The sequence below is a fragment of the Taudactylus pleione genome, unplaced genomic scaffold, assembly GCF_031769625.1.
Source record: "Taudactylus pleione unplaced genomic scaffold, aTauple2 ptg001896l, whole genome shotgun sequence".
Taxonomy (NCBI): Eukaryota; Metazoa; Chordata; class Amphibia; order Anura; family Myobatrachidae; genus Taudactylus; species Taudactylus pleione.
This window is the reverse complement of record NW_028286293.1, coordinates 152,064-174,365: the sequence shown is the minus strand read 5'-3', so window position 1 is coordinate 174,365 and position 22,302 is coordinate 152,064. Positions and strand designations below refer to the sequence as shown.

The 22,302-nt window shown below is 42.0% G+C and overlaps 1 protein-coding gene across 1 annotated transcript in view; it reads left to right on the top strand.

Annotated features, from left to right (window-relative positions):
• RBPMS (RNA binding protein, mRNA processing factor) overlaps positions 1–19,655 on the top strand; it is a 260,875-nt gene extending 241,220 nt beyond the window's left edge. Inside the window, exon 9 of the mRNA XM_088465184.1 lies at positions 16,598–19,655. The gene's annotated coding sequence lies outside the window, so the exon portion shown is untranslated. The remainder of the gene's footprint in view (positions 1–16,597) is intronic.
• The last annotated feature ends 2,647 nt before the right edge of the window (positions 19,656–22,302 follow it).

Here is a 22,302-nt window from a genome sequence, read left to right as displayed (position 1 = left end):
TTCCCTCTAGTGATAGCCCTTTACATCTAGCTACAGTTTCTCCAAAAATGACTTTGTCAGTGCAAGTAATAGCAAATATTTGAACTGAATTTTGAGAGAAATATAATTTATTATTATTTATTAACAGTTTCTTATATAGCGCAGCATATTCCGTTGCGCTTTACTGACCTGGTTTGTCCATCTACCACTCCAGGATTGGAAGTGGATTGTACTTCAAAGCCCTTCTCTGATATGTCCTGCGCCAAGTTTTTCTTAAGTAGACAGGATGCTCAAATCACATGGAAACTGCCATTTCCATATGGTTTATGGGAGGAATCAGCTTAATAAATAGGCCCCAAAGTCTCCACTTCATGAGACATGTTAATGATTTATCACACTATCCATTAACACTCCCCTCCCCCCTATCATTACTGCTGGGAGGGTGGATGGGTCGGCGGCTGCCGGAGGCTTGCATGGCCTTCCAGGGGGCCGGGAGTGGTACCCGATATTCGAGAGGTTCCCAGCCAAATCGGGAGGGTAGGCAAGCCTGGTGTAGGCTCCAATTGAGCAGGAGCGGAAATAAATGCCTGATATTCTCTGTACAGCGCTGTCTAAAATGGTGGCACTGTAGAAATAAATGAGAATAATAATTACAAAATAGCAAATATTACCTTATAACCAAGGCAATAATAATACATTATTATTATTATTATTATTATTATTAATAATAATAATAATAATAATAATAATAATAATAATAATAATAAAAGTATGCTGATTGGGAAATAAATAAATTAACATCCGTGTATGCTACAAACACATGGCACGCTGGATGCTCCCGGAGATTATTTTAAATGTTAACATCTATGCATTTTTATTAGGCAGGATAATGAGAAATTTAAAATGAATGAAGAATACGTTTCTGTGGAATGATGTAACTTGCTCGGATAATGACTTCATTCTGCAACAGGTTTTACATAATCCCTTTCTCCCATTCTCTCTCTCTTTCTGCCAGATTGTCTACATGATTTATCCTGATTTGATATATACAATGTAGATTTGTGTGTGTATGTGTATAGAGAGAGAGAGAGAGACTGTATATATAATGTATATAAAGTGTTTGTGTACACACTCTGTAGGGAAGCATACACACCCTGTAATGCAATACACATGTATTGTAGAGGAGCACACATCCTTGGGCATAAATCACCAGTAATCCACAACACATCCTTGTTAACCATACTTGCCTACTTTTGAAAAAACATTTCAGGGAGATTGTGAAAGCAACACCTATGAGCGCGGCGGTAAAGTGGGCGTGTACTGCTACATCTGAGAGGCGTGCCATAACATTGCCTTACATCCAAATGTAAATGAGCACCAAAGCAGTAAAGGTGCGTACACACACAACGATTTTTTGAACGATTTAACTATAACGACGTCGTTATCGTTCAAAAATTCGTTCACTGTAAAACGATAAACGAACGATTATCGTTCATGAGCGTTCACGTTTGTCGATTGTAGTTTGTAGTTCAGTCAGACTGGCCAACTGAACGATTTTCAATAGAAGTTGCAACATTTTTCCATCAACACACAGAAAATCGTTTATTAAGTAAAGTAAAACCAACTACTTTGTAAAATGATTTTCGTTCACTTTTTCAAGGGAAAAAGTGAACGAAAATCGTTCAACGAAAATCGTTCATTACTCACTTCGTTGTGTGTGTACGCACCTTTAGTAAGATCAACCTCTTGATGAAAATACACTGATACTTATCAGAAAATGCATGTAGCCATAGGGATCTTTGTGCCTTATAACCAATGCAGGGAAATGATACTAATGATCCCATTTCAATGTGTGTATATATATATATATATATATATAAACAGCTACATAATAAGGGTAAGGGGCAATCACACTTATTACTATACTCTTCAGGGAGTCAAGGAGATCACCACTATTTCAGGGAGTCCTCAAGTATGATACATATGTAAAGGCCCTCATACATCAGCAATCGATTGTGGCAATTCTGCAATTTGCAATCGATTGTATATAAAAATCTGCAATGTATGGGCTTCACAGATCGCAGATTGCAACCAAAAAGTGATTGGAGTTGTTAAATCAGATTGTCCAACATATTGGATTTCACAGATCGATTGGGGCTGTAGATTGCTAGTGTATGGTAACAATCAGCAGATTTGCAGACCGTTACTAGTAAAATGATGGGCCTTTCAAGATTGACAGATCTGTGTTTGCTGTAATCGATCTGCAAATCACTGAAATCCTAACATCGGGCAATAAATCTTCAAATTGTTCTATTGTGGTTTTCAGATTGCTGATGTATGGGGGCCTTTGAGTATATATAGGAGAAAGTGGCACAATTTTGCTAAGTATCAAGCAACATATGTAGTTGCCGTCTCTTCACAATGCCACGTGACATGTAAATTATCTAGCTTTATATTTTGTTAATCTTATTATCCATGTAAATCTATATTTACAGTACATGATAGCACTTGTTTATTTTTGTTTGTTACCCAAACATTTTAACTTATCAATGAGTGGTATACAGACTTCAGACATGTTTGAATGGGTTAATCAACAAAGTATTTATCAGTAATATCAGCGCCAAAAGAGCTTGACAGATTTATATTTTGTTATAAAACTTAATATGCTTTAAAGAGCATGACAGAGTGAAGCAAGATGCTCTTAAGTGCTTATGGAATTGACCTTATGCTCAGAAATTAGAGTTCCTCTGAGTTTTAAATAATCTAACCTAAATCCCGGGTCCAGCCTGGGACACTGAATACAGGTTTCAAGCCATGTCGCAGTGGCTTGAACCATGTTTACACTGCAAGCTGAACCTGGGATATTGCCGGGTCAGACTACACGTGTTACCCGTTTACACTGCACTGTAACCCGGGTCTTTCACTGTCCGGTGGTTCGAATCCCGACGCTGGAACACCAGAAGGTATTTTCTCTATTTACTAACCTAACCACCCCCCTAACCCTAACCCTCCCTTAGGGGTGCCTAACCCTAACCCCTCCTGTAAGTGCCTAAACCTAACCCCCCCTCCCCCGCAGCCTAAACCTAAGTCTTCCGGGGGAAGGGGATGCCTAACCCTAACCTCACCCTGGGGGTGCCTAACCCTAAGCCCCCCTTCCCCTAGCCTAACCCTAACCCTCCCAGGGGGTGCCTGACCCGGGAGCCCCTAACCTAACCCTCAGCTGTCTGCGCCCGCCGCCCGTCTTACCTTCGATCGGTATGCCGGCCGTCGGTCTCCCAGCGTAGGTAAAATGACAGGCGTCGGGAACTCGACGCCTGTCATTAGACCCCTGCCTGGATTAGACAGTCGGGAAGCCGGCGGTCGGCATTTCGACCAGCGGCTTCCTGACTGCATCCCGGACCCAGGTTAACCCTTTAACACCGAGCCGCGACTCACAATAACACAGGTTTTTGCGGCGGTGGAAAAAGGGTATTAGTGATATGGGAGATAAAGGTAGACTTTCAGCTTAGACCACATATTGATTTGTTTTTATCTTAGTGTGGTATTCATCAGATAAATCATCAGATCAAATCATACTTGTCTACTTTTGAAAAAGCATTTCAAGGAGATTGTGAAAGCACCACCTATGAGCGCAGCGGTAATGTAGGTGTGTACTGCTACATCTGAGGGGTGTGTCATAAAATTGACTTACATCCACATGTAAACGAACCCAAAAGCAGGTAGTAAGATCTATTTTTTGATGAAAACACACTGATACATTACAGAATATGCATGTAGCCATAGGGATCATTGTGCCGTATAACCAATGCAAGGACATGATACTAATGAGCCCGTTTGAATGTAAATATCTCTGTTTATTTTTATATATTACATATTCATAATGGGGGTAAGGTAGAATCAGGGAGATTGCTAGGCTCTTCAGGGAGATTGCTACTGTTTCAGGGAGTCTCCCTGACAATGAGGGAGAGTTGGCAAGTATGGATCAAATAATGCCTACAAATGTCTGTTTCTGGATTATGTATAGTATAAACAAAAAACAACATTCTTGTATTCTCTTGTTTCCCAAACTGATTCCTCAGGGAGCACTAAGTGCATGTTTTCTAGGTGTCCTCACAGAATCAGAAGTGACATAATTAGGTTCACTTGTGGATCTTTTAAAATGTGTCATCTAGTAATGATTATACCTGTGTACCAACTAGGAAAAATGGAACCATGCACTGTAAAGGTGCCCAAACACTGACACGCAAATGATTTCTCTTGAGCTCCCTGGCACTCCTGGACTGATGATATCGTGCATAAAATATTCATTTTGACAAACGATCTACTAATGATTTATCGTGCGTCCTAAACTATTTCCAGTGCATCGTTAACGAGATTGCCAGATCTTACCAGCAGGATGGAAGATCTGAAGATGCGATTAAAACCCGGAGTACGTACATCGGCATCGTGAATGGACGATTTGCACATATTTTGCACAATTTGCCGTTTCGATGCATCGAAATCGGCAGGCAAATCGTGCATAATATCTGACAGTGTGTGGGTACCTTTATTGCTCCCTGAGGATTGAGTTTGGGAAACACTGATCAGGGGGCCTATGTATCAAGCCAATTTTTTACATAAAATTATGCAAAAACTGCTGTTTCTGCATAATTTTATGTATCGATCCTATGTACTAATGGCACAATTCAGGAAATTCACAGAAATCTCCTGCAAAGTGCTAATTAGTACTTCAGATCACAGTCCCTATTATTATCAATGGGGACTTCGATCTAACCCCTATGTGCTAAGCTTTTCGGAGCTAAATACCAGTAGTTTGCACCATCTTCATCTTCAGTAAACTACGGTATGTCTATACTTCGATCTCTCCCCCTCGGCCTCAGGCTGATCCCAGAAGCTGACGCTCTGCACATGCGCAGTGTCAGCTTCCCTCAGGGAAGTCTTTACTTCAGTGAAAGACTTACCGCAACTGCTGTCCCTGCGAGTTCCTGGTAGTACATAGCTGGGATATTTTCATTAAAAATGAAAATATTCACGGCGAGTTGGATTGTTAATCGCAACAGTACCGTGATTATTAATACATAGGCCCCCTAGAACAAGACTGAGAGTCCTAGTAAAACATAAACCTTCAGGTCACGTCACTTACCTACCAATGCTTCAGCATGTGACATAATTGGCCCACAACGCCCTATATAACAACAGCTTTTTGTGTCTGAATTAGGATCAGTGTAAAGCATTTCTGCTCACTCACATATGGGGTAAATGTAATAAAGTGAGTTTAGAAAATGTGAGAGTAAACTAACACTTTTAAAACTCAGCCAATGGAAAACAGTCTGACAACATACAAACTTGCATGTTTATCAGACTCAAAAAATTCTCATGATTTAAACTCTCGTCCAGATGTTTTTCCATTTTGAAGATTCAACTCGACCAATGTAATAGTGTGAGAGATTACTGCTAAACTCTCACATTTTTTAATCTCTCACCCTATTACATTTGGCCCATGATCTTCACTGGGGAATTGCTATACTGGAATACACCATTTAATCAGGAAAGAACTGCTGCAACATGATTAGCATTGACCTTGTCTTCTAAAGAAATATCTGCCAGGAAAATACACCCACCATAATCCTTCACTGATGGAAACGAGCAGTCAAGGCCATAGACTTATTAGGTTGGCACCACATGTGATCTCGTCCATTTGTAGAAAATGGTGAAGGAGGATTCATCTGACTGTATTATGGGTCTGATTCAGCAAGGGATGCAATTTCTTATACGCACGCAATTGGCCGATTGTCGCTTACTGTGCATGCGTCCGCGTCACAGTGCGCACAAACTCTTAACTGCGACTGGTTTGCGAATGCAGTGAGCACGCATCGTCATTATACACTGATTGACAGGAAGTGACTGTTCAGGGAGGGAGATGTACTAAGCTCTGGAAAGTGATAAAATGGAAAGTGATAAACTACCAGCCACTCAGTTCCTAACAGTCATGCTACAGGCTGTGTTTGAAAAATGACAGTTAGGAGCTGATTGGTTTCAGAGGCGTCACTAGTGTTGGTGTCACCCGGTGCTATAACTAATGGTGACACCCCCCCCCCCACCAAAAAAATAAATAAATTGATGCGCAGCTCCGCAAACTCTCCCCAAATACCAGTCCAGCAGACACATTTACACAATGCCCCCAGTAGTGGTGCCCCGTATGCAGTGCCCACAGTAGTGGTGCCCCTTATGCAGTGCCCCTATGCAATGTCCCCAGTGGTAATGCCCCCTAATAGTGCCCCCAGCGGTAGTGGTGATGCCCCTTATAGTAGTGCCCTCTATAGTATTAGTGCCCCCTATAGTAGTGACCCCAGTATTAATGCCCTCAGTAGAAATGCCCCTAGTAGTAATGCCCCCATTAGTAGTGCCCCTAGTAGTAATGCCTTCAGTAGTAATGCCCCCTGTAGTAGTGCCATCAAAAGTAATGCTCCCTGTAGTAGTGCCCCCATTAGTAATGCCCCCTAATAGTGCCCACAATGGCAGTGGTAATGCCCCCTATAATATTACCCCCAGAAGTAATGCCCCCTATTGTATTGCATAGAGTGTAACAGTGATTGCCAGATAATGCAGAGAGCATCGTAGTAACCGCCAGATAATGCAGAGAGCATTGTAGTAACCGCCAGATAATACAGAGAGCATCGTAGTAACCGCCAGATAATGCAGAAAGCGTCATGGTAACCGCCAGATAGTACATAGAGCATTGTAGTAACCGCCAGATAATGCAGACAGCATTGTAGTAACCGCCAGATAATGCAGAGAGCATCGTAGTAGCCGCCAGATAATACAGAGAGCGTCGTAGTAACCACCAGATAATGCAGAGAGCATCGTAGTAACCGCCAGATAATACAGAGAGCATCGTAGTAACCGCCAGATAATACAGAGAGCATTGTAGTAACAGCCAGATAATACAGAGAGCATTGTAGTAACCGTCAGATAATGCAGAGAGCATCGTAGTAACCGCCAGATAATACAGAGAGCATCGTAGTAACCGCCAGATAATACAGAGAGCATCGTAGTAACCGCCAGATAATACAGAGATCATTGTAGTAACCGCCAGATAATGCAGAGATCATCGTAGTAACCGCCAGATAATACAGAGAGCGTTGTAGTAACCGCCAGATAATGCAGAGATCATCGTAGTAACCGCCAGATAATACAGAGAGCGTCGTAGTAACCGCCAGATAATGCAGAGAGCATCGTCGTAACAGCCAGATAATGCGGAGAGCGTCGTAGTAACCGCCATATAATGCAGAGAGCGTCGTAGTAACCGCAAGATAATACAGAGAGCGTCGTAGTAACCGCCAGATAATGCAGAGAGCGTCGAAGTAACCACCGGCAGAAGTAAAATCTGTCTCAGCAGCTTCTGCAGGGAGAGCGCCTCTCCAGCCTGGCGTCTCCCTGCAGTGCAGGCTCTGCTGAGCGGGGGGGGATTTTGGTGTCACCCCCTTGGAGGGTGACACTCGGTGCGGCCCGCACCCACCGCACCCCCCTTGTGACGCCACTGATTCGTTGGTATCACTTTCCAAACTATCACTTTACAGAGCTTAGTACATTTGCCCCAGGGTGTGACAGGGAGTGGTCAGTGAAACGCAGGCGTGCCAGTGCATTTCAATGTTGTTGCAGAGGCGTGCATAAATTATCCACTGCGATACCAGATGCCGCCTGAGGCATCATAGCGTGCGCATAAGTAAGCAATTCCTGAGTAAGGTCTGGGCTTCATTAACTGTCTGATGTTACTCGATGATACAGATTGTTGTCTTTATGTTATCAAAGTATACAGCTGTTCGGGGAAGTGGGCGTCTTTATGTTAGGCTGCGATCGCAGTGCGAATGGGAACATTTACATGTCACCGCTGATCTTAGCAGCTGCGTTGCGTGCGTATAAGCAGAATAGCATTCCTTAGTGAATCAGGTCCTATGTCTTCTGCAGGGTAACCAGTTGTCTGTGCCTTTTGTACCACAGAACATATGCAATGCCAGGTGTGATGAGCAGTTCCTGCAACCCAACTATGATATCCTGCTCTGTGGTAAACTGTGTCTGTCCATACCGGCTGCTTGTGCCACCATTTAAAAATGTGCAGTTAATTGATCTGCATTTTGTTTGGATGTTTTGTCTTGTATTTAAATGCACAGACAATCTTATGGTAAAACTTCCACCCACCGCAAGGGTGGTGTAAAAGCCAGTGCTTGTCATACTTGCCGACAATCTGCTCCCTCCTTCAGGGAGGGAGCTGATTGTCGGCTAACAGCGGGAGGCATGACCGGACAGCTGTGACACGTTGGGGGTGGAGTCATGCGATGGTGTCATCATGGCCCCACCCCCTCTTCACAATGCCGTTATTTTTGCCACTGTGAAGCAGGGGGCGGGGTCACGATGATGCGATTCAGAGCAAATCGTGTCACCACCCCCCTCCGCTGCGGGTATTTGTAGTATATTCTGGGGGGAGGTCGGGAGGGTTCGGGAATGTTGGAAGGCTTGTCTGCCTTTCTGGGGGGCTGGGAGCGGCACCCAATATTCGGGAGGCTCCCGGCCAAATCGGGAGGGTAGGCAAGCCTGGTGCATGTGCCGAGTAGTCTCTGGTATTGTGTCAGATTCCACAGATCTCTGGGAAAATTATGCTGGCGCCATTTTCCTGGTGATTTCTCTACTGCGCATGCACAGACCTTTGGGAAACGGTACCTGTGCTATTTTCCCAGTGGTTACAGCAGAATTGACACAGAGGTAAATATAGGCTAAACGTGAACCCATTATATATATATATATATATATATATATATAAGACCCCCTGTTGATGTTTGCTCATAGGTATGTGCTATGAGCTGGTCAGGGACTAACCCATCCCCCTCCCTCCGGAATATACACTACTCACCTGGGCGGTCAGGTGAGTCCAGGTGAGTAGTGTATGTTCTTAAGGGAGGGGAGTGGGGAGGGGCTAGATAGTGTATGACCTGGTGCAGGGAAAAGTGTCGAAGGGGCACCCCCCTGTGTCGGCTTCTGGGCACGCATATTCCTTTGCTGCTGATGTTTTTTCCACAGCGTTCAATGCTAACATCACCTTAGGTACTGATGCTGATGGAAATTAGCAAGTGGCGCTCTCTTCGTTACTGCACATACACACAATCACTCCCATTTCATAGACATTGAGGTTGCCTCTTGCAGCCTCAACCGTTATTTTATCCATACCGGTTGGCAACCAGGACAGGCCAGCATTTCTATACGTAGCCATGACCTTTCATAATTGTTAATATGCTTATTTAACACAATTATATCTTTGTGGAAAACAGGGGCATGTTAACTCCCGACGGGGCCTATGTGCAGCAGGCCCTCTCCTCTGAACAGCGTGCTTCCTCCCAACCCCTCAGCGATTTACCTTGTGTCAGCAAGCGGATACCCCCTTCTCCACGGCACCATCTTCCAAATGATATTCGAGAAGATGGCACATGTGCACAAGTGAGCAAAAGTTCTGGCACAGTGCCAGAGTCTTTCCTTTAACTGTGCGGTGCCATGTTCCCAAAGATGTCACTGGGAAGATGGCACTGCAGAGTTAGGACCCATTTGCCGACAGATGGTATACACTGGGTGCAGGGGGTGTGGTGCAGGGCCTCCCTGAACCCAGGAGCCTGCTCCCATTATAAATACGCTTATGGTGAAAACCCTTGTTTTCAGTATGCTTGGGCTCTTATGTACCCAAGTGTCTCAATGTGGCCAACAGTACAAACATTGATATTGCATTGTAATAAAGCAGCTCCTAGTGAGGGAGGTGGGGTCCCTGGATCGCTTCATTGTGACACCCCCGCTGCTATTTAATGCAAATTATGTCATCAAACCCCCAGGCTGTCCATTTCTTTTGGGAAATGGATTGCATGCAGGAGACTGGCCCACTCTTTTGGGAGTCTGGGAGAGCCCCCTACCAAATCATACTTGCCAACTTTTATTTACTCCCCTCTGGGAATGTGCTCGGAGATTCAGCTCATCACTTATGGACAATCCGTGGCTTAATGCTCCCCATCCTGCCCATTGTAGAAGGAAGTGGCCAGTGTGTGGGAGGGTCACCTATTCTTTCTGGAGTCAGGGGGGCTCCCCAAAAATGTATGAGTCTCCCCGACATTCAAGGAGAGTAGGTTAGTATACCCCAAATTCAGGACTCTCATGGGAAATATACTGTAGCAAAGTACTGGAGACCAGTTGCAAAGATGTGTGCACTGCTAGCAGAATTTAGCCACTTATGATTGGTTGTTTGCATATTGACCCGTCCAGCTGATAGTATACAGCTATATTATGTAAGTTGCGGCTGTCCATTTGGATTACTTACTAGCATTTCCATTTGAACTACTGCAGGAAAGAAGATTCCCATTTGATATACAAAGCAGTAAAGAACGTATGTTGAGGTTTTGTATTTAGAACATTTTGAGCCTGATTTGTTGGACGCAGTTCCAGCTGCAGACGCTTCTCGCACTTACTGTCAGGCAGCGCATGCACCACAAACGGTTCTCTCACAATCAGGCCGTTTATATGGAAAATGTGGCTCACACATTTACTAATAACATTGCAAAGACACTATTTTCTCTCGTATATATGGCATTTCATTCATTAATTTTTTTTTCATGACATTGTTGTTCTATTATTCTTAATTAAATGATTGTACAAATCCGGAAAAGTGACTGGCATTTACTACTAGCGCTGCCAACCACCGTCATCTATCATGTGTTCTCAGTTGGCTGTACCATAAGAAACGTGCAACATAACACACAAACCTCAATACTCACTTCTTGTGCCAGACTTTTATGCTGAAAATGAAGCCATGAATGTCCTAATTGCCTTCCTTGTTGCACAGAGGCTTGAAAAAGGTTGGCACTCTATATACTGTATGTAAAAAACACAAATACCATTATTTTATGGGGAATGTTTATTTCTTTTGTATTTAAATAAAAAAAAGAAAGTCATTGTAATCTAGGAGCTCTGTAAATGGATAGAAATAGATCTGAGGTGACTAGACAATATTATAGACTCTGGAAGTTATTTCATACAATATTCTAAAGCTATATGCATGTGGTCACCAATTACAGGAATTAGGGTTATTAACAAAGAATGACACAAAGCAAAAATCTATCAGAGTGCAAGTCATAAGCAGTTCGCCAAGAGATTGGCCAGGACCTTATACTAGAATGGGGAGTGGTCAAGTGTTGTGGTGTGGCCACGCCTTGTTCTGAATAACGGGCCCTCTTAAAAAGCTGCGGCGTGCACAAAGTGGGGCATGGACCCACTGAAAACATTAACGGGGCACATCCAGGAATGGAAGTTGTGTTCAATTGCATTTATCAGTTCATACCAGGTGCTAGAGAGGGGAGGGGTTATCTAGAAAAGAGGTAAGCAGAAAAATTGTCCAGCACACTGCTGTGAACTAGAATAAAGCTGCTATTTTATTTGCATGTAATACAGTGGCATCACTAGGAAGGTGCAGATCACACCAGCGATGGGGCGACACCAAACAGACAACTCCTCCTCGGTGACCAGGAGCCAGACACTGCACTGAGATGTTATTGTGCAGCGCCCAGCTACCGATCATTGAGGAGGACATTTGAGGAGGAAAAGAATGACACTTAGGGGTAAATTTACTAAGATTCATGTCCTGCCCAAGTCTGTCTGTTTTTAAACACGGGTAAGAACAATCAGAATCGGGAGTTTTTAAGAAAAATAAATTCAGGTATTTGCCAAGTTCCCGTGTTTGTCAGGATCGTGTTTCCCGATTGTATATGTGATCGTTCCTACGTGTTTAATCCCCGTGCTTCCCTCCCGAACAAGCAGCCTCCACATATCAGTGAAATACGTGCAGGCTGCTTGTGTGTGTGTTATGTAATAAAGAGTTAAAACATTTTAAAAAAATTACGTGCTCCCCCCCCCTCAAAGCATAACTAGTCATTGGCTCCTGAACCAGGTGAAAAGATGTAAAATGTACGTGCCCCCCCCCCCTCCCCGAAGCATAACACGCCATAGGCTCCTGACCCAGTGTTCTGGTTCTAAAAATACAGAAGAAAAAACATGTAGGGTTCCCCCGTACTTTAGTAACGCGCACTGGGCAGTCCTGTTTTTAAAAATAGGGGAAAAAATGGCGTGGGGTTCCCCCTATTTTTAAAACCAGCACCGGACTCGTGTAATACCATAGCCAATGGACCCTTTCAATGGGTCTCCCCGGCCAAAGCATTAACACCCCAGTCAGCACAAGCCGGAAATCTCAGTGGAGATGGTTGACTTTCACAATAAAGGTTTCCCCCCTCTTCCGAGCACACCAGGCTTATACTAAACCCCTGGCCGATGGGTGCAGAGATAATAGTGTGAAAAATAAAATTATTCTATTTTTTTTTTTACAGTGGAACTACAGGTGCTAGCGTGCTTGCCCTTTGCACTTGTGGAACTACAAGTGCCAGCAGGCAGCCGGCACCCGTACCCCCACTGTTAAAATAATATAAAAAAAATACCATTTATTTAACAGCAAAAGGCAGAAACATACACGGATCACACTGGTCTGTGTATGTTTCTGCTAGACACGCTGCTCAGGAGGGGGTCTATTTGTAAGTTCTATCTTTAGCCGTGTTTGGTTTTACTAAACCCGCGATTCTAATCATGATTTTTGGTAAATTCCCAGTTGTATTCCTGTCTATGGAAACTACTGCCGTGTTCAAACGATGGTGTATTCATTTCTAGTTGTATTTCGGGTGCATTTTAACTTTAAAATCGTCCATGATCACTTCTAAAGCTACAGCGCATAACCCCGTTTTTTTTCTAATTAAATTCCCATGTTTGGAAAAATTACAAAATACTCCCCTGATTGCAATCTTGGACCAACACGATTGTTAGTAAATTTACCCGTTAGTTGGGGCACTCTTCAATTAATAAACCACAATACAATTAAAATATAACTTTTGTTCTATTCATTAAAAATATGTTAGCAATAGTAATTATTAAAACCAAAAATTTGCAATCTTATCAAACCTTCAAGTACAGATGTGCCCACATACATCTATCCTCCATGCGCTACACGTCGCGCCACACATAACGTGGGAGCTCAGTGTGACTGGGTAGTGCTTGAGCAAATTTTCGTGCTTTTTACTTTCAAATGCATCTTATTTGCAGAAATATGTGAATAGATATAATTTTAATAAGCAGAACCTGCTTGTGCTATGCAGCATGCCTATGTTCTCTGAGCGAGTGCGGGTCACGGGTGTATCTGCATGCGAAATGCTACGTTACAGTATCAGCGGCTGTAATGTAGTGTTTAGCATGCAGATACACCCACAGATGCACAGAAAACATAGACATGCTGCATATCATTGTAATCAGCAGAAGCTGCTTACATTTTCTATTCAAATCGTTGTGTGAATAAGACGCATTCGAAAGTGACAAGACAAACGAAAAGACTCTTGGCGCTACTGAGTCACACCATGGTATGGCTCCAGGGGCGTTTCTAGAGAGGAGGGGGCCCGTGTGCAGTCTCTGACACGGGCCCCCTCCTCTCCGCCCGGCAGCGCACTGAGCTGTGCGTGGCCAGCGCCGGAGTTATAGACTCTAGGCACTCAGAGTCTATAGTGTCTGCACAGGTCACCGGGAAAATGGCCGCGGCTGTCATTTTCCTATGAATACCCTTTACATTGCTAGAGAGAAATAATCGCTGTCCAGACAATAATTGTGTTTCCAACGCACAAAAGTTCTTATTGTAATAAAAGAAAGTTACATGCTTTCATCTAGCACAATTAGCGCAAAGATAATGAAATACAGAATACAACAGAGCCCAATACATACACGTGCGCACTGGTCCCAGCATACAGTCATCAGTCCAGAAGCCTGTGGTCATCCAAGAAAGAATGACTGTATACTAGAACCAGCATGCAAGCTATATACCATCCCAGAACAAAGAAACTAGTTAAAGGGTTTCCATTGGATCTTGCTCGTGGACATTCTGGTATGATGCAGGTCATTGGACAGTTCATATAGCATCACTAGGGGTATGTCCCAGTTCCTCAGACGTTGCTTTGTGTGGTTTTCCTGCCGAACTGGTTTAAACTAGTAAAAAAAACACTTCATACATTTTCACATTCTAACCACTATTTTCATATTGTTCATATCTTGCGAACGCATTTCCTTGCGGGTCGAACTGGAAATCTGCAAACAAACAGTGCTTTAGAATGGTACCAAACATGTTTACTAGCTTATGTACCTTAAATATCGTATACATTACATTTCACAACATAAGTATTCGCTAATATAACCTCTAATATTAAGGCTTTAATGTGGAGGAATGTTTTTATTAGTTTTGGTATATGTAAGTGTGAGAATATTGCGTATAGTCGCTAATATGCGTGGTGCGTTTTATGTGTAGAGTGCTTTGATAAACAGTGCAACTGTGCGCTGTGCGTCTTGTATATTATATGTATGATTTAATGTGCGTATGGGGTATGGTAGGACTTTTAACAATATGCGGTAGCAATGCAGTCGCACGATGCTAATAATAGCATATTAGCATTGCACACAATGGTTTCATGCTGACGACGCATGATGGCGTCGTCAGGGGCAATATAAGATAGCGTCGCCCGATATTAGCTTGAGATCTGGTCTCAGCCAATCATCCAGCTTCGACATTCCTTGCACTACGAATGCGCAAATGACGGGAAAATGGACGCCGCTGCCATTTTCCAGTCGTTTTACAGCGTCGGACGCCCGCGCATACGTGCAGGGTGTGCGGTGCAGGGTGTGCGGTGCCCCCCTGGACCCAGGGGCCCGTGTTTCCCGCACCCATTATAGATACACGCCTGCATGGCTTGACTATAAGGGCTGTTTAACGCACCAGGAGGCTAGATGTATGTGGAGCCCAAATATGAAATATGGTACAATCGCATTATCAAATAAATATTTTTAATTACTATTGATCCTAGGTTATTTACGTTTCATGTGTGTGTTAGCATCGCTTAATACCTTACAAAGATAAGGATCTAAGGACTAAAAGTTCAAACACTTTCTTAATTGATTATGACTTCTGAAGTAGATCAAGGCATCGCAGTATATAACATCAGAATTTACACATTTGTTCAGATATTTATTCACAGCAATCTCTACAGCAAAGCAGGTGTAGCCAGCAGTGCGTTGAAAGTTTCTGGGGGAAGTCTGGCATCTCCGGGAATGTTGGGCATGCCTCCCCCACCCGAGTGACAAAGCCAGGGGTGTGCCGTGAGGCGACGTCCTTCCCAGTGGAACCACACACCCTTTTCACGCGCGTGCACAAGGAATTTATTGGGCGCACCGTGTGTCACAGACCCCAGTGATGTAAAATGCAGGAAACTCAATTATGTACATTTGATAAGCCACCCACCAAGTCATGTCACTCTTGCTAATGGTTAATGTACCAAAATGGCAATAGGAGGACTAACATTCCCTGTCAGCTACTTATATCATACATACTTCTCAATCTCAGACAGAAGAATGTCACATTGCTATCTCATTCAGAAGGCTATCATTTTTTTATTACTTGCACTTTGTCACAATGGTGAAGGCGTTATCTGCATTGTGAATAATCTAGTCCTAATTCTGCCCTATTACTCAATCTAGCCTGTCAATATTTATCATGTGGGTATATTTCAGATCCCAGCTACAGTACTTAGGTTTTGAGATCTCTTTTCTTTTACTTTGGAGTACAGTACAGTCCAATCTAATGCTAATCACATGGTGTATTATCACAGATGATGTCCGGTAGGCAGGGTGGGCCGCCCTGTTAAGCTGGGTAAGCCGGTCCAGCAGAGGGCAGATGGAACCTTCCCAGCAGGAACTTTCTCGGTGGCCCAATTCGCCCCTGCTAATGATGATGGCTGTGGGTGCCTGCTCGTGTGGCCAATCTCAAAATCAGGCCGTTTATGTGGAAACTAATAACATTGTAAAAACACTATAATTTCTCCTGTATATATATATATATATATATATATATATATATATATATGACACTTCATTCATTCATTTTTTTCATGAGATTGTTGTTCTATTATTCTAAATTAAATGATTGTACAAATACAGAACAGTGACTGGCATTTACTACTAGCGCTGCCAACCACCGTCTTCTATCATGTGTTCTCAGTTGGCTGTACCATAAGAAACGTGCAACATAACACACAAACCTCATTACTACCTTTTTGTGAAACCACACACCCTTTTCACGCATGCACAGGAAATCTATTGGCTGCACTGGGTGTCAATCTAATGCTAGTCACATGGTGTAATATCACAGAAGATGTCAGGCAATTGACCTCAAATCAAATGTGATTTGTGAAATCAGTGAGATCATTATTGTGGATGTTTATAATTTGGTCAGAAGGTGACTACTACCCCGCATAAGTGTTCTGGCCACTTGGAGTTAAAGCCCAGTAGATGGATCCATTTGACTATTAGGCATGTACATGGTTATATTGTATAGTGATTCTATTGCTGGGCTCCTGGGCTGAGCATCAGGATCATAACGGGTGTGAATTGCTTAAAAAGTCCTCCTGTGCTAACCTCCACCATTGCTTACTAACAACACTTTCATTTTTCTTCCCTACAGACTACAGACATCCCATCGTCATTACATCATAAATCCTTCAAGACTGTCCCAGCCTCCATCACACATCTGACTTGCCAAACATGATAAATGCAAGTGAATTACCCTTAACCCTCCTACACTGTAAAGAACTGCAAGTGCCTTACATGAAGCTTGGCTTGCCATGAATGATGGTCTAGTTAACGCTTTCAATCCTGAGTGAACCAGCTGGGAGCATATAACTAGCAGTATCCGTCCCAAGAAATCTTACACTGTGTTCAGAGGCACTAGTTTGTCCTATTTTATTGCTTGTAATAAAAGAAAAAAAAAAAAAGATCTATTTTTGAAAATATAAGCTGCATGTTTGGAGATCTTTAGTTTTTTTTTTCTTTTCTTTTAAACAAAAACTGTATTTTAAGATATAGATCTTGTGTCCATACTATTTTTGTTAACGTGAGCTTGTATATATTTAATACACTAGGTCAGCTTTTCCAGTATTATTGAGTCTTACGCCAATTGAAAACAAGAGAAATCTGTTAATAAGGAGAACAATGTCAACTACTTAATTAATATGATAAAATATAAGAACCAGTTTAATATAGAGAAGATTTTTTGTTAAGTGAATCTTTCGTATGTCAATTCATATTGTAATATAGTACTATGGTGAGCAGTGCAGTTAAACAGTTTTCTATACATAGAGAATCCATGCTACAGTAACTGCTCTTCACTAATGAGAATGGCGTGTCATTCCATGGTGAGCACATCCAGAGTTTGGGCTGTATCCACTTTGGTAAATTCAAGGTGCTTATCACCACATGTGCTGTTTCCTGATTAAGAACAGCTCAATATTTCAAATTAGGTGAGTCCATTATAAATATTGGTGCACCACTTATGTTGATACACGCTAAAAATGTCTTTAGTCATTCCTGGATACAAATAAACCCACCCTCTTGTTGTATATATCTGTACCTAGTTTTCATTAACTATTCAAATTGTTGCTTCCATTGATGATGACAGGATAGTTATATTCTATAGAAATAGGAATGTCTGCCTTTATGCCGTAAGTTGATCAATAAATCTTTTAGATCTTTCAATACATAGATAACCAAAGATGAAGTGTGTTTATATATAGTCATATTATCAGAGTATGGGTTGACAAACCGAACGTGAAAACTTTTTAACTGCATGGTTGGGTTTCCTGATGATTTCTATTTAAACAGATGGCTTTACTGTATAATGTATAACAACTCTCAGATATAAGGGAAAGTTAATGATACATTGTATCTTTAGGAGTACTATTAATGTAAATTTGGTGTATGGTCATAGGGCTCAGGTAACACCCCAATGATAAACGTTTATACTTTTATTGTTACAGAATTTTTTTTTTTTTTAATGTTCTCCAGTTAACTTATCAGCCATTTTGTGGCTGGCGGCTTGTCTTACAAACCCAACAATGACTGCAGAAACCTTGTTTGCTCACCTATAATTTGTCCAGTTCTTCCACAGCATTTGTCACACTATGTTCCCTGTTAGTATTATTAGTGGCATCCAGGAATAGATTACATTACCACCATAATTCACCTATAAAGAGCAACTCCAAGAGGGAATTCGATTAGCTGCTGGACTTACCGTAGGCTTTTAGCTCCGGGTTAAATGCCCGGGGGTATTCACAATTATATCCAAGGTAAGCTCCGCAGCTAATGTGCAATAAGGCATAGATAGCTGGTTATTTGCCCAGAGTTATGCAATTACCGTCCACAGTAAGCACGTGGGGAGCCCTGAGGGTGCACTTAATGCTGATATCTGTTTGCTACTCCTGAAGTGTAAACAGAAATCTGCGTTATGTGCACCCTCTGGGCTTACCGTGAGCAGTAATTGAATAAGTAAGGGCTCTTATGGCGGGATCTAAAAGTCCACAGTAAGTTCAGCGGCTAATTGAATTCCCCCCAAGACAATTACAGTGATTCAGAAGCCTAACATTTTTTCCACTAAGTTGCAAAATGTGTGCGCAGGCAAAGCCCCTCAGCTGCAGATGGGGACAATGGTGTTCTTTTTAAACATTTGGTAGCTAAGTACATATTGTTGTATTGACAGGTCGATATACCTTTTTATCAAATGTGTTCATTCTCCATGACAAACTCAAGCTAGAAACTATTTTAGACAGGTTTAATTTATTTCAAAAAGCATGCATTAGTTGATATCTAGTGCCCAAATGCTGTATAATATACACTATGGGGCAGATTCAATTACCGGCTGTGTTTACTGCACAGGTAAATCTCTGAGTTTAATGCAGGAGCTATTCAATTAGTCTGCATTTTCCCCGCATGGTAATTGCACACGGAGCTGTAACTAGAGTTTTTGGTGCCCTGTGCCAGATAGAGCATTGACCCCCCCCCCCCCATTTTTTAAATAGGAACATAAGAGAGTGCACCTGTAAAAGGGCCATGGCCTGATGGGGAAGGGCCAGGGAAGAGATAGGGGAGGCCAGGAGATGCTGGGATAAAAGAAGAGGAAGATACAAGTGAGACGTTAATAAACAGGAAAACTGACAGGCCCAAACAGCGCCCCCTGCCCTGTACCATGGCACAGGTCGCACTACCATAGTTACGGCTCTGAAGGCACATTAACACATACATTGTGTGTTAAGTGTTGAAATCAATGCATTACGCTGCACTGTAAGTCCCAGAGGGTGCATTTAACACAGATTTTTTTTTTTTATCACAACTACTGAGGCTGCAAGAAAAAGAAATCTGTGTTAAATGTGATGCACCTGATTGAATTGCTCAGGAGTGACATTTAGACCGAATCTGCCCCTATACATTTTTAAAAGAATGTTGCCAGAATTATTATTTTTATTATTGAGGTACCTGCTTGCAGGTGTCTATGAATATTGTACAAATAAATACTCTTTACAGACAATAACAGCAACAGTGTTATCTGCAGGCTACGCAATACTATACTATTAAACAATTAAAAATAATTCTTACAAAATTATGAATGTGAAACTGCATTTTTTTTGTAATAAATTAAAAATGTCCAAATATGCCTAATTTAATAAAACTATTAAACACTGTTAAAATTATTTTAAGAGGGTAGTAATAATTAGTTATCATTCATTAAGGTCATGTACAAAAGTTTAAATGCTGCAAATATTGACAATGTTTTTGTGAGTAACACGCCTACTATTTTAAAAGAAAGCCTGTGGATTTGTGGGCCACGACGGTGGCTTCTTTAGAAATGCAAAGGTTTTATGTTGTTGGGTGGAGGGAATTGGGGTGATCAGAGGTGTCCCAACTACTATGCATTAGACATCTTGAACTGAAGGGACTGTTCCGCCAACCCCACTGATCTGGACATTTGTCCTGATCCCAAGACAGCTGGGAGGAGCATCCCTTCATTGCTGTGCCTACCAGCAACAGGTACGCCTAGCAATGAAGAGGTGTTTTTAAGTGAAGGGATGGGGGTAGGTTGGCCCAGTGGTTCAGGACACATATGGAAGGGAATGGGTATGTAATGTCGGCTGTTGGGATGCTTCTTGTCAGAATACTGACAGCGGCATCCCGATGGTTGGTTTCGAGACAGGGGTCAGGTAAGTATACTTACCCTCCCTTTTTGTAGCCTAACCCTCCCTCCTTCGTGCCTAAGCCTAACCCCCTCCCCCAATGGCTAATGCTAAGGGCACCGCAGACTTACCTCATTCGGGCTGGCGTTCGGGCTGACGTTCCAGCGTCGGGATTAAGATAGGTGTCAGTATTTCGATGCCTATCTTAAGTCCCTTGTCGGGATTCAGCTGTCGGTATTGAGTCTCATAACTACATCCCATATGGAAGGGGTGAGATTATGTCATGATGGAGGAATTGACCACATCATGGGGGTATGTGGCTACCACTCTGAAAGAACTCAGCAGCCCCTTACCCCCTTCTCTAAAAAAATAATTGCAACATTCTATTTTCCTGGACAACGCTGTCCAGGTAAAGATGGCAGAACAGAGCCCTGAAAATGGGACACCCGATTTTGGACAGTTGGGAGGAATGAACACTGTGTTTATACATCTAAAAGATGGGAAGTGTGCACATAGTTTTGCAATGAAGTTTAAAAACAATTTAATTTTGTGGAGGAGTGTGATAATTTAACTGAGCTGACATATTTACAGAGATATTACAGGTTGAGTCTCCCATATCCGTTATTCCAAAAACCGAAAAATTCCAAAAACCGGAATATTTCGGTACATATGTGACGTCACGACGTGACCTGACGTCACTAGTATCATTGGCCAATGACTAGCGGCCTGAGCGTGGTCCACACGCCAGGCTACCCCCCGCATCACCCTCCGGACAACCAACGGCACCCGCCGGACCCTTTCACCTCAGTCACCGGACCCCTCACGAAACCCGCCGGACACCTGTAGCACTCACCGGACCACCGCAACACCCCCCCCCCAGGTATTCCGAAAACAGGAATAATCCAAAATCCGAAATGCTCCTGGTCCCGAGCATTTCGGATATGGGAGACTCAACCTGTACTCGTTTTACAGTTAGGTGCAAAAGGGCTTAAATGCTCCAGCTTGTCAGAGTTCCTAAAAGTCCAAGCTCATTCCTGTATTTTTTGCACCTTCCTGTTGCACTTTTACCAAAAAATGTACTTTGGGCATGGTAATAAGAGCATTCAAATACCTAAAAATGACAGGTAATAGAGTACATAATACTAATTTAGTAGTAACGTGGAAGTAGTAGGTACTTTATTGTCTTATTTTATTATTTCCACAGTTCACATATTATAGGGTATACGGCCTCAAATACATGCACTTTGCAGTCAATTGAGCTCTTGCTCAAATAACAAAGCAAGTGAGCCTGCATTTGTGCAGTAACGGTTAAGAAAGCAAAAGTTCCATTAGTGTGTTTTGTTTTAACCTGTAATTGCCCAGCTATTGTCGTGCTACATTACTGAGCATGCTGTGCCAGACAGTAAATGTCTGTCTGTATTTTGGCTTAATTTTCTAACTAAAAATATTAAGATTATTAAAGTAATCCAAACTAACTTGGCAATATAGAACTCTCACTCTGAAATAACTGGAGGGCCATTAAAAAAAATAAAAAAGACACATTAATCTTACAGCATTAAAGAAGACAGTTCTCTTATGGCAGCATGTAAAATGTTTGAAATAATCACACTTGTAGTATAGAATATTATCCTCTACATAATGCCTCCAAGTGTCTCTCTCTCTGTTTTTTTTAATATTTATTACATTTTAATAGCACTATTATATAAAATAAGTAGTTTTTTAGGCTTACCTAAAAGAGGATCAGTTTCAAGGCATGAACATATTCTCTGTGTTCAGTCTACATGTGAATTTAAATTTTTGCAGTCTGTTAAATGACTAGGTCAAATAAATAAGTTTAAGTCTAAAGAATTTAATAGTATATACTTAAAATTGTGTGTTTTTTTTAATGTTTTTTTCTTTCTTTCTTTACTTTTGTATATAGAAACATATTTTATGGTACTCTTTTTTTTTTTTTTCATGGTATTTCAGCGCAACATTTAGCAAATATTTTATTTATCCTGCCCAGTAACATGCATATAAATATTTGTCTTATTTTGCCTATTCATATTGTGTTTTACAAGTGGCCCAGAATGTGTGTATATATATATATATATATATATATATATATATATATATACGGGCACTCACAATTAGTCAATCAATGTAATATTTATAAACATGATACAAT